The 13,243-nt window shown below is 46.8% G+C and overlaps 1 protein-coding gene across 4 annotated transcripts in view; it reads right to left on the reverse strand.

The window, feature by feature from the left end:
* Positions 1-13,040, reverse strand: part of dab1b (DAB adaptor protein 1b) — a 35,537-nt gene extending 22,497 nt beyond the window's left edge. For all 4 annotated transcript variants that reach the window (XM_086130020.1, XM_086130019.1, XM_086130018.1 and 1 more), the window contains exon 1: positions 12,790-13,040. The gene's annotated coding sequence lies outside the window, so the exon portion shown is untranslated. The remainder of the gene's footprint in view (positions 1-12,789) is intronic.
* Between the last annotated feature and the right edge of the window lie 203 nt (positions 13,041-13,243).

Genomic DNA, 13,243 nt, shown 5'->3' on the forward strand with positions numbered 1-13,243 from the left:
TTCATTCAATACAATATTGTAAAAGTCATAATTGTAAAAAATAAACATGACATTCACTTAACGCGGGTTCTTTTTGTCACGTAACCGCCACGATAAACGAGGGATTACTGTATATAAAAAAAAATAAGAGTCGACTTGTAAAAATGGACCCATCAGGAATAATGAATACGCCTTGAAATTAAAATCATTTTTAACTTATGATCCGACATAACACAACTCAAAAGGTGACACGATTGTTTGTTGCTTTCTGGCGGCTGCTGGCTCGTTATTAGCCGGCTATATACTAGCGGCTAAACTGCTAATGTTCATGAAAAAAAAGCTTAAAATAAAACATATATTTAATCATCCAGCCCTATTTATAGCCTTTGGAAGGTAATAAATGGGGTCGGGGGTAGGTTTTAAATGACATAATTCCGATTTTTCTTTTTTTTGCTCCATAGCGACACAGTTGAGAAGTGTGTCATGGTAACATCAAGACCAAAAATAAATGGAATCAAGATTAGAATCCGCCTTTGTCCAATGTGGCTACAAATCCCATCTCTGCTATTTCCTAGATTGTACACGGCCCGCTTTCAATGTGAGCTTCTTGTCACGATGAGTCCAGCGAGATCCTGCAAAACCGTAACAAGCCCACCATGCCGACCGCATGTGCCGCTCGCACGTTGAGAGAATTGGAGACACCGTGACTGTTTTACATGTGCGCCGTTCAACTTTAAATACAGCGGAACGATGAAGCATGTCTAAAACGTCATCTTCACAACAACGTTTTGGAACGATGGCATGAAAACATTTCAGCTTCATTAACACGGACTAATTACCACTCTGATGAGATGGCAACGCTGGAGGAAAAGTCGAGCAAAGTGATTAGTGTTCATACTGAAGGCAGATTGTTTGCTCAATTGTACCAAATTTCATGGCAATCCAGCCAAATTTTGTGATATTGCAATGCGGATTTAGCACAGTCGCATTGGCTGAAAATGGAGGGATGAATGCCAGTGGAATGAAAATGACTGTTTTTTTTTTGTTGTTTTTTTAAGGACAGCAGAAAAAGAGCATAACATTTAAATACAACAGAAACAAAAATGGGGACGTGCACAATAGCATGGAGCTATAAACTAAACTCCTCGCCAAAACCGAAATACTGGCGCTCAAGTTAAGATCCTTCTTCTCCTTTGCCTTTCTTACGTTCCAAGGCGGAGGAACTGCCGGCATCTGAGCTCACCCTGCTTAGCCACGGCTCATTGCTTCCCCCCTATTCTGACAAGATGGAGGGTCTCTGACTCGGATGGAACAGTCAAGTGTCAGAGTGTAAGCGGAAGGAGGAAAACTCATCGGGGAGGAGGGGGTGGGGGAGGGTCTCTTAGTATGTTTGGAGCACCCTCATTTGCTTTCTGTTGAGGAGCGATGCCCCATTGCTTCGGGGTGAGCAGCTACAGCTGGAAAGCTAAATAGGCATCGCCACGCAGTTGCTCGGCTCTGCAGATTTGTGTCAAGCGCAAGAGCCTCGGAGCTGTGCGCAGAGTTGGGCACGGTTAACCCAATCCGGGCGCAGCGACACGGAGGGCGGAAAATCCTGCCCTCCGCGTTGGCTAATTTGGTACCCTTTTAACCAGCTTGGCTGCAAGAGAACCATATTCCATATAGGCACAATGATAAACGGATGAACATTTGACGAGGTACCGGGGATGCGGAAGAATCGGTGGTGAATCGAAAGAAGTTGCAAATTCGCCATTGAAAATGAAGACCAACATCGAATCGGAATTTTCGGACTCCAGTCGGAAGAGGTCGTGGCGTATTGTCGTCAGGGAGGAACTGTTCGGATGGCGCTCGCGTCTCCGCACATGTGATGTAGCTACAACGTGATGGCTACGTACGTGCTACGTTCCAGCGAATGCCTGGAAGTAGCTGCGGCAAACTCACAGTACGGTGCAGGGTTCAATTTCGGCTCCGGCCTCCCTGCGTGGGTTTTCTCCGGGTACTCTAGTTTCCCCCCCACGTTGCAAAAACATGCATGGCAGGCTGATTGAACACTCCAAATGGTTGTTCGTCTCTGTGTGCCCTGCGATTGGCTGGCAACCGGTTCAGGGTGTCCCCCGCCTACTGCCCGAAGACGGCTGGGATAGGCTAGAGCACCCCCCCACGACCCTTGCGAGGATAAGCGGATCAGAAAATGGATAAATGACGTCGACGGCACTTTAGCGATTCCACTGAAAGGGTGTTTAGTGATGAAGTTTGGTGCGTTACTTTTATACAAGACGAATTGAAGCTAACAGAGCGGCAATAAGAAACAATCGTATTTGGTAGCATGATTTTTGGTTGGAAGTTAACTCCACGCAACCCTCGAGCGGGTCTGAAAATGCGCCCACGAGTGCCAAACGACACTGCTCTTGTCATAGCTGTGAAATGCTTTCTCCAATTGTCCAAAGTACCTCATGTGATGGGTCTTCCCCGAGGCGTCTTCGGTACAGTGTTGATTAAGTTTGTTGCTAGGTGCTATTTATTTGGCATGCCGGGAAAAAGTCAGCTGGATGGACTCCAGAAGGTCTCTCCAAACACCACACGAGCCTGCGTAGTCTCCCTCATTTACCCCCCACCCCCCCCCGTTTCATTATCGTTGTGATCTTTTTATTTGACTCTCCGGCATCTTTCATTTTTATCTTTTCCTCGTATTTTGGCCTCCCGCCCCAATGCAGTTCTCATTTTCTGTCTCACTCTCAGGCAAACAGAGTGGCTGTTTGTGAAAAGAGGATGAAACATTTTGCCGCCCCCCCCGTGCTTTCTTTTATGAGTTACAAAAGACGGTGGCGACATAGCCTGGGTCGTTACTTTGTTTACTCAAAGCAATTAACGAGGGAAGTGCCCCGCGTCCTCCCTCTTTTGCTCATTCTTCCTTTTAAGCTTCGTTGTCAAAAGTTGTCCCCTTTAATTGAGGAGGGGGTCAAAATGCAAAATGAAGAGTTCCAACCCCAAATGTTGAGTCATGTTTCTCTGTTTGCCAATTTTGTTTTTCATGACGTTAGAAAAAAAAAACATGCGGCCGGCAAAGAAAGGTCTATTGTAGTTGAGATGTCGTGATCAAACCTTGCGTGCGCCAAAACATTATGCACAGTCGAGGAAACAATGTTAATGAAGCACCGGAGAAGCGCTCCAAAAAACAGGACCTCCCCGGCTTTCTTTTTTTGCTTCCTGTCCACCTGGCTGAGCACTAGTTCTAAGTCCAGCTTGAGTTGGCCTACTTACCAAGCAGCGAGTTCATTGTTAGCATCCGCATCATGCTCCTTGAGAGTGTTTTCATTTTGTGTTTCTGCGTTTGACTGTCCCGTTCAAAAAAAACGGCTAAAAGTGCCCGGCCAGCTTGTTTCCCCACTTCACTCCAGCAACATCTCAAGCTCACCCGTCACTAAAATTATGGCTTGGAACAATGAACCAAATGGAACTGTTATAGCTCCAAACTGTTGCCTTGATCACGAAAAATTAACATACACAATTGCACGCGTAAGATGTAAAAATGTTGTGCAATAAACTTGCAGACGGCCGGAAAGCATCTGCTGTGAAAGGAGTGTCACCAAGTGCTTCACTTTTGTGAAAAAATGAATTTAGTGTATGCAATTAACATTTAATGAGTCCTTTATTTTATAGTACTGAGGAGCCTTTCATATGTCGCAATAAGTGTCAAATCTGGTTTTACAGTTATAATCAGACTTTTCCCTCCGGCATCACTGATAACCTTCTTTGGTGGCACCGCAAAAAAAAAAAAAAAAAACGTACTTGACATATAATCATAGTTTCAAGTCCAGAGTTGGGTTTGACTTTTGAAGCATATCCTTCCAGAACATTTTCAAACTTTTGGAACATTATCAGGGCCAAACAGGATTTTGTTTCTCCGAGTTAAGCGGCACATCGATTGGATATTTTTGAATGGAACTGTAGAAGAAGCAAAAGAGTTCAGGCACCCCCGCATCAATTATTTCCTCCAGTCCCAAAGTCCCAAACATGCTTGAAAGGGAAAAGTGATTATCTTCGCCGTGACTCATTTATTTATCAAACGTCTCCAGAAGTCACATCTTTCAAATCCTCCTTTCATGAAACATATTTCAGAAGCGACGAAAATTTGGGAGTTTTGCCAGATTGCAGCTTCTGGTCGAAAAAAAAAAAAAAACGAGAGCGACTGACACGATTCGAAAAGGAATGTCAGCATGTCCAACAAGACTTTTTCACCAAGAAATTTGCTTTCATTGTAAGTCAATCGAGGGCTATTTAACGTACTGAGAACTTTTTTCTTTTTTGATGCGGTACTACTCCATCAAACCGCATACTAAGTACTTTTGTACCGATGTGGATACGTTTCCTTTTTGTGAACACAACTTGAGACAAAAAGAATATCGACTCCGCCACGTGCGCTCACAATTCCGTGCGCGCATGTAATTAGGGAGTCTTCAAAACACACCTCAACGTCTCTCATTAATCTCACTTGAGCTGCGGCGACGTACGGAGCCATGGGAGGCGTGAAACCGCGTGTGAAACTGTTGTCATCTCATATGTTATCGCACTCTCGAGACTTGGGGGTGGGGGGGGGTTAAATCATGCCCGGCACAGCCCATTGGAAGCTAATCATGCAGCTAATGATGAGTTAAATATTCCACGTCTTCTCGTTACAACAGAACGACAAGGTGAAGACCTTATCGGCGTAGTCTCTGCAGAGTTTCTCCCAAAGTCATTTTGTTGTACAAACTCAACACGGGGAGCAGATCCAAGCTCGCGTGAAGCCTCAAAACTCATGACACTTGATGGCTGATTAGAGCAAACATCGGTGTGGTTTCCCCACTGTGACGCTCTGGAGAGAAGTGATCTAAAGGGTCTTGTCAGTAGACGTCATGCTGGCCGCTGTCGCGGCGCCAGATGCTTCGCCGCTCGCCGCTGCGAGAAACGCAAGAGCGCGTTCCCCGCGGCCGCCGCTACAAAAGTGATTTTGACTTAATTAAGAAGGTCGCACATCCAAAGGGCTCAAATTATTCAGCCGGAACACGTTTAGTCAAATCAAGTGTCATCCGCCATCGAGACGTACGTTGACGACGAAGCGAACTAAATTTCCCACAGCACTGATTGGACAAGCAATGTCATGTGATCATCTGCAGACGTGTCATAATTAGTCGGTGCGTCTTACCCTCCGCGGCAGAGCCCTCCGAACCCCTCGGGTTCGGTCGAAGCCAGGTTAAGAACCACCGGCCAAGAATATTAATGTTCCATTCTTAATGTGTCAGTAACTGTGTTTTTCTGTCAATAGAATTTACCCCTCGGCCAGAAATAATCTCCCTCGTTTTCAATGAGTCAAATCTTTAAATTTTCAAATGACAGGAGAAACTCTTTCCTCAAAGAGCAAGAAAAGAAAACATGACATATGCAATCGCTGGAGAATTGAGTTCGATTGCTCCTCCAGGCTAAGCTAAACATCTCAATTAATTCCTGGGTGAAGATGAAAAAGTAAAAAGACTCCTCAGAGACAATATTTAAATCGTCTGTCAGCGGAAGACAAACTCCCGCTGAACTCGGATTTGATGACATATTTCATAAAACACACACACACGCAAATCCAAATGCGGGCCTTCCGCCGCAGCGCCTGCTTCCCCCGCTGGCCCGCCACACGACAATCATCAACCGCATATGGTGCGGCGGTCCCGCCTGCGGGGAACAGGATTGAGGCGCGGGCCAAGCAGATGCAACCCAAGGGCCTCGCCACTCAAAGGTGATGGATGCCGCGCTGCTCGCTCGTGGGGCCTCGTGTCGTGCATGTGCGAGAGCAGATGAATGGGGAAGAGAACCTGATGAATTGGGTCACACAAACCCAGCGTTTCGGGCTAATGTGCTGAAAACGCCGGTGGAGTGCGCTTGGGTGACTGCACGTGTCTACAACTGGGGCAGAGCAACACATTAAGATTTTTATGGGGGCGGGTGAGGGGGGGGACGACTCACCTCACACGTGACAGGACAACTATTTCATTTGTGGCGCAAAAACTGCTTTCTCCAGAAATGAAAAGAAGAGGCACTTGGTCAGGCAAGCCGCCTCTTACGTAAGGCCGGTTGAGAAATAAGTTCACTGCAAAAATTGGACCAAGATCCGCCACGCTGTTCCCTGTCACATACTGCGGATTATTTCAGCGAGGATATTCACGGGATGGGACTATTGTATATTGTAGTTGGTTTTGCAGAGTACTGTTCTGTACTGTCTGCATAGGATGGGGAGGACCTGCGCTGTTCGAGGGTGATCAGGACCGAAGAGTGGAAATACACATATCACTGACACCCTTAAAATGCATTTGGGGGGGAGGGGGGGGGGGTTATGTCAAAGATTTTGTTTACAAAAAAAAAACAGGAATTCACAGTATGTGTTTCCACATGTATTGAAACCCACCCACCAAAAATAAATAAATAAAATACAATAAATCAGTGAACATGCAAATCTGCAGTTGCCAGACCAAAGGGCAGGCGGGGCTTCACTGTATACTTCAACAATGTTTTAATTCCAAAATTCGAGAGCAAATTTGGGCAAATGTCGACCCACAGGACGCATGTGGCCACGCACACACTCTGGGTGGCAGCTAGATTCATTTTTAAAAATATGGATGTATAAATTATAATTATTAATTCGACACTGGAGAATTCACCTGTGTGTGGATTGACCTCTTTGCAAGCCAATCGGCATTTATTTAAGCATTCTTTGGGTTTAACAAAAAAAAAATCATCCTCTGAATTTTCCCAGTGCATCTCAACGGTTGTCAATTATATGTACCTTGTCCATACTTAAATGGCATTTTTGTCTTATATCTGTTTAGGAAGTACATGGTCCCCTTCCATATAACCTCCTGGTTTTCAGCACTCTTATTTTTGGGACAGCAATTAGAGTCGTACAATAAACTCTGACTTAAAGAAGTCATGGGAAAAGTTGCTACCATGGCTGACGACATAAGGTGGAATTTAGGTCATTTGCTAATGGATCGCGTGAGCAACGCAGCACCATCCTGCGCTACGTATGCTCCGTTATGTTGACCTTCTTCTTTGTTTCATTCATTAGTAAAACGAGACGCCGATTGGAAGCGCGCTTGGCTTCGCATCCGTCGTGCCTTTTGGCATCTTCCTCTTGACGTGTGTAGCACGGACTTGTTAACTGATTACATCGAATGCCCGGGAGGCAACAATCAGTACAACTCCTGAAATGACATCATCTCATACGGAGTCCTCGGAATTCAAAATAACGACACGAGCCTTTGTTGAGTGTTCTTCTTTAAGCACTTCTCGATGTAATACAAAAAAAAATAAAATCAAAAGTCAAAAGCTCACCGCATGCTTGGTTGTGCTCAAGAGTGACACGATGAATACACGAGATTCAGCGTGGCAATATGGCGAATGGGTACGGTTAGCATCTCTACGAGTTAGCATCTCTATGAGTTAGCATCTCTACGAGTTGGCTCAGGAGCGATTGGCAATTAGCTTATGCAAGTGCAAATCACCGTCGTCAAGGTGCTGAGTTCACATTTGGAAAGAAATGTGTGGCTGGCACGCATCAAGTCACCTATTCTACACCATGTCGATCATGTCTCGATCTCGGTGTTTGCTTTCCTTGTTCTAACCTCGGCACCGATCTCGCTTGGGAGTCGTTAGCATTTGCGCGAGACTGACTGGAAAGACAATGCTGCGAAAAAGCCCTTTTACCTCGGCGGAGATAAGAAGACAAACGAGATCCAAAGGCGGATAGGTTTTGTCGGCAGCGCGTGCTGTGCTTAGTCGATATTGAGCGGGGTCTTTCTCGCCCCCCCTAATATCGGCCGCTGTGCAGCCTAATATTTCAAGAGATGGATGATTATTTCGCGCCGTGCCAACTGGCACAACGCGAGTTGAGCTCAAGGTCATCTTGACTCATTTCCGGCTGGGAGGCGGGGCGGCTGCGGACCGCGCCGTTTAATGCCCGTAACTGATTTGTGTTAATAGAACAAAGCCGACAGCTCGGCACGAGGAAGCCGACGGGGTTGCCTCGCTACGCCGCTTGAGGCAACACCGCAGAGGGCCGAGGAGAACGAGGTGGAGACGTACGGAGAGCGGCTACAAATTGGCGCAGCACCTGGAGGCATATGGCGGGGGCGGGGGGGGCTCGTGCCTCCCAGCTAATTGAGTCCTAATGAATCACCGCGTTGGCATGTTACATGTCCCTCGTGATGGCTTGTGTCATTGATGGGTCGGAGATGTCATTTGGAAGGGAGGCGGGTTGCGAGTCCCAACACGGGAGACTTTCGCATACCGTCGGCGTTGCGCCGATGACTTCGCTTCCCCACCAGATGTTGCCGGCAACCTCACACGACACAATAGAAGTCATTGTGTGACGAGGTGGCAATTTGGGGGTCTGCGCCATTGGTCGAATACTCCCAACGAGTTCAATTTGGGCTGTGCGCGAAGGCACCTGACTGAGAAAACGCTTGAACGCGACTTTTGCGACCGCTTGTCATACGCGGAGTTTTGGGGCTGGAGATGACTTTGCACGAGAGGCGGGGTGATCCCTGGACTCATATTCACAAACAATCATTGGCGCTCAGAATTACACCCTTGGGCATTTGAGTTCTTTGTTAACCGAGCATGTTATGTTGTTCAAACGTCGCAAACACTTCACACAGAAGGAAGACGCAGTCTCAATCGTGACGTAAGCGTGCCGGCGGAATTGCATCTGTATACTTTGTACAACAAAACCTTTTTATGCCTTTTATCCCGTTCGGGGTCTGTGGGAGCTGGAGTCTAACCGAGCTTTTGCCGGGCGACAAGCAGATTGCACCCCAGATTGGTCACCTGTCAATCACAGGACGCAGAGGGAGTCAGACAAGCATTCAAACTCACATTCACGCAGTCGCAAGTGGGAAATGAGCCCAAATGGCCGGCACGGAAGTCAGGCGGACGTACCACTGCACCATCACTGGATGGGACTCAGAATCATACCCAAGTCATCACCTGTTAGAGAATAACTTGAATAGGAGAAGTTCATGGTGTGCCCCCCCCCCACCCCATTTCCTGCAAATAGGTTTAAGCAGAAAATCTGGAGGGAAAAAAGCAAACCTCACGAGTTGAATGGATGCAAAACCTATGAAGCTGCTCTCCAATAAGAGGTGCGATGTGGCCTTCTAACTCTAACTGTTAAGATGTTTTTAATTGAAACAGCTTTTGATTTCCGCAAATACAACCTCCTCATGCTCCAAATGACTATTTCTGTTCTGTTCTCATTTGCAACAGTGCATTTGAACAAAAACTACGTTTTTATTTTTTTGGGGAAAAAAAAAATACCGGCACTTGGCAAGCTTGTTTGAAGACATTCCCATTTCTCTCCAACAGTTGATGACTTGAAAATGATGCCGAGTTCCATTTGCATCGACTCGGTGTAAAAAAATCGGACAAAAGCATCAATTGCATAGTTTGGTGTGAGTAGTCCCCTCCCATGTTCACGGCATAGTTTTATTTATAGATATTATTTATATATCGATCTAGATTTATAGCATAGATTAATTTTCGGTCCATGTCGCCGGCTCACGTGCGATAACAACAACATGAAATATTTTTTTTCTGACTGCAATTGAATTCAATAGTCAGGCCTCATTGGCCGTACTCATCATTTTTGTGTTTTTGGCTCCGACGACGCTTTTGACGCACTGTCAACTTGCAAAGCACCTGTCGTGTTGATCACCACCACCCTCTGCCCCGCAACATGTGCAGCATTCAACACTCCACAATGCGCCGCTATCCGAGCAATCTCCCTTTTATTTTGTTCAACTGAGGCAAACCAAATCGCCCCTGACCTGCCTCTGCTATGGCTCCCTGCACCCCCCCTCCCCCATCTTCATTCATGAATGAAATAGACATGATAAGGCCACGGGCAAAAAAGAGAACAATCTTGCAAGGATCTTTCAAGCTCCGTTTGTAAAAGATTCAGGACTTGTTGAAAAGCGTGTGTCAAATATATTCGGTATCCACGTGGGTGTAACCTTGTTAGCTCCAAGGACCTCACTTCAGCTGGAGGGAATGCACAAACGTTCGTCTGAATCCATGCACAAAAACTCCGACCACTTTTAAGAAAGATTGTAAGAGGCGTTTTAAGATTGAGCGCACATTAAATACACCTTCGGTGGAACGTGCCACGCGTCCCAAAAGTGTTTGCGATGAAAAGAAAAACGTTAAAACCTCTTTCCCGATTTTGTCTATAATTCTCGTGTCTAAGTGGAAAAGCCATTACGGTCTTAGTCGGGTGAGCTACAGCTCCCCAAACCACTCAGCTTTTGCTGTCGGCGGCTAAATTAAGAGTCGTGTTTCCACCGGGAGACCAGACAAAAGACCTTCCTGACTGGGAGAGTGAATTTCTCCCGTGTTTTGTGCACACCTGTCTTCAGCTTCACAAATCACACAGTGCAGCAAAGAACGGGCCGTGGACCGCGACGGAAAAATGTTTGCAAGCGTGTTTGTTGCCTGACGGCGGGATTGTACAAGTCGCCCGATTGTCCTGCAATCGAGTCGGGGAGTTCGGCTGAAGATCTGCTGCAAAACATCGTCTAGAAGGAGATTAATTGGTTGCCTTGGACTCCGCTCCTGAATTCTCAATGCTGACGCCGACCCTGTCTTGTCTTGTGTTATATCTCGCCAAGCCACAACAACACCACGTGAGAGCACACATTTTCCACTACCGCTCCGTTTTATAGCTCCGATCCATTTTCTTCCCGTATGTTCACAAGTAAATATCCAGGCCACGTTCCATTTTCTTACCAGAAGCTCCGGAGCGCAAACAACGTTGTGCTGAGACATCTGGTCCAGTAATGAATTGTGCATTTCAACTGGTCATTCTGCCACTCATTGAGTTTTAGCCCGGGGGGGCAAAGTTCAACACCAGACAAGAATAACAACCATGAGAAGGCCAACATCAATCGGGTTCGTCTACTTGAGAACATCTTGAGCAGGAGTGTTATTCTTTTTGATTTGTACTTGGTATGAATTGTTCCCATCCGTCGTTACGTGGGTCTTCGGTGACTTCTCTGGCTTTCGCTAACCTCTCAACGGCACGACCGTGTCACAGTGATAGAAACTCGACAAAAGCACAAGGAAGGAAAAGGAATTGACATCGGCAGAGGGCAATGTGGGCCGGCGCTCCGGACCTCTGAGGCAATTTTCAAACCTGATTGGTTGAGCAATCGGTCTGATTGCTAAAATATTTCAAGCAGAAGTATTGATTCGGAACACCGTGGGCAGATTAGACATGACGTGGCAGCAGAATGGCTAAAATCAGCAAAGAGAAAGGCTACAAAATCAAGAACATATTTCATCGTATAAGACAATTTCACAGAACAAATATTAAGTTGTAAATGTTGTAGCATTTCAGCCATGGGTGTCAAACCCAAGGCCCGGGGACCGGATCTGTCCCGACACATCATTTTCTGTGGCCAGCGAAAGCAGATCAAACATGTCAACTTCTACGATAATTGCTAAAATATGTACCGACATTTCAACTTCTCATATGTAATACATAAATAAGCGAGATATTGTAAGCATTTTCTTGTCACCAAAGCCCCTCATTCCACTAACTTAAACAATCGTTGACTGAACCCTTATTCTTGACTTCCTGACATGTTTTCACCGTCATAACGGCCCTCGAAGGGAAACGGTCACGACATTGTGGCCTGCTACTAAAAATGACTTTGACGACCCTCCCTGCTTTAAGCCATAAGAGGAAGACCTTGCTGGCGTCAAGGGCAAGCAAATTGCCGTTTGGTCTTGGCTAACTTTATATTTCTTAACACCACGTTTCTGGCCATTCAACACGACCAAGCTAATCATCGCGGATTTAAGAAGCTAAATTTAGTCGCGCAAGTGATTGGGGGGGGGAAGGGGGGGCGTGTACAGTCCAGGACATCAATCTGGATCGCGAGCAAATGCTCTGTGTCCAAATGTGAGCGCCAGCTGACACCGTGACCTGATTTACACGCCCCCGCGCCTCCGCAACACGATGGCGTCTATCCCGCTCACGACCCGTGACCCGGACTTCTCCGCACAGAAGTACGTACGGGGGGGGGGGGGGGGGGGGACAGCTGCGCAGCTCGGCGCAGACTTCTCTCTGCGCACCGGAGAAAGAAGCAACACCACCGTTGTGCGTACCCATTCAACCATTCACGCAGGTCCTCTCATCGCTGTGCACGCGCGCACGTGTGTGTGCGTGTGTCTCCATTTCCGAACACATCAAGTTTTGATTCTGAACATCGGGTAAGATCCACGAAGCGGTGACTGTGCAATATTTGCGCACGACTTGGATCTGGAGCACATCTCCACATTTCAATGTTACGACGGGGGGGGGGGGGGGGGGGGTGAGTTTGTCAACGCTTTAATCGTTCGTATCTACACGATGTATTTCTTTCATGCGGTCACGTCAGTCTAAATAAAACGACCTGTAGTATGAGTAGACTGTACGTGAGACAGCGCAATGTGGGACAACGGCATACGTCTTTTGGAGGACAACATTCAACTTGACAAGCTGAACATTAGTGGTAAACAACAACGAGATCATTTTTTTCTCCCAACAATCTATTGAGGTTTAATTTCTATTTTCATTTCGGCCCCTCAATGGTGCAAACACAGGACCGGTCCGCAGCCCATTTTCATTCAGCGGCCAACACACGTCCTGTCCAGAAATCTTGACACAGCGCAGAGCTGTCACGCATCTCTAAGCACTGTGACAGTAACTTAAAACAAAAAGAGACTCGCGAGTCGGAAGTCACTCACCTTTTTCCCAGCGGAGTGTCCCATGTATGCGTTTTAATCCATATCTGCGTCCCTTTCGTGTGAGCGCGCCAAGTGAAGAGCATGCAGAGAGCGTGTAGAAGAAAATCCATTTGTTAATTCCATTTACCGGGCACACAAGGTGGAATCACATTAGCGCGCTCTTTTAAAACTAATTTACTGCCCGAATCGAAATGTCCGTAAAGCTCGATGTTGTTCTTTCCTACCGCTCCCTCTCCCTCTCCCTCCCTCGCTCTCTCTCCCTCTCTCTCTCTCTTTGCAGCTCTGAAGTTGCCTGGTTACCCCTGTTTCTCATTCAAGGAGGCTGAGGCGCTGCGTGCAGCGGCCAATCATCGCGGCAGCCGGAGAGATTAACTATTTCTTGGCTTCACTATTCTAGTTTCAGGCTAAAATGAGGGGAGAGTGGGCGGGGAATCTGGGCCCCCGGTGACAAGAG

Source organism: Hippocampus guttulatus, chromosome 14, assembly GCF_054856545.1.
Source record: "Hippocampus guttulatus isolate MCC_2025c chromosome 14, RoL_Hgut_1.0, whole genome shotgun sequence".
NCBI lineage: Eukaryota > Metazoa > Chordata > Actinopteri > Syngnathiformes > Syngnathidae > Hippocampus > Hippocampus guttulatus.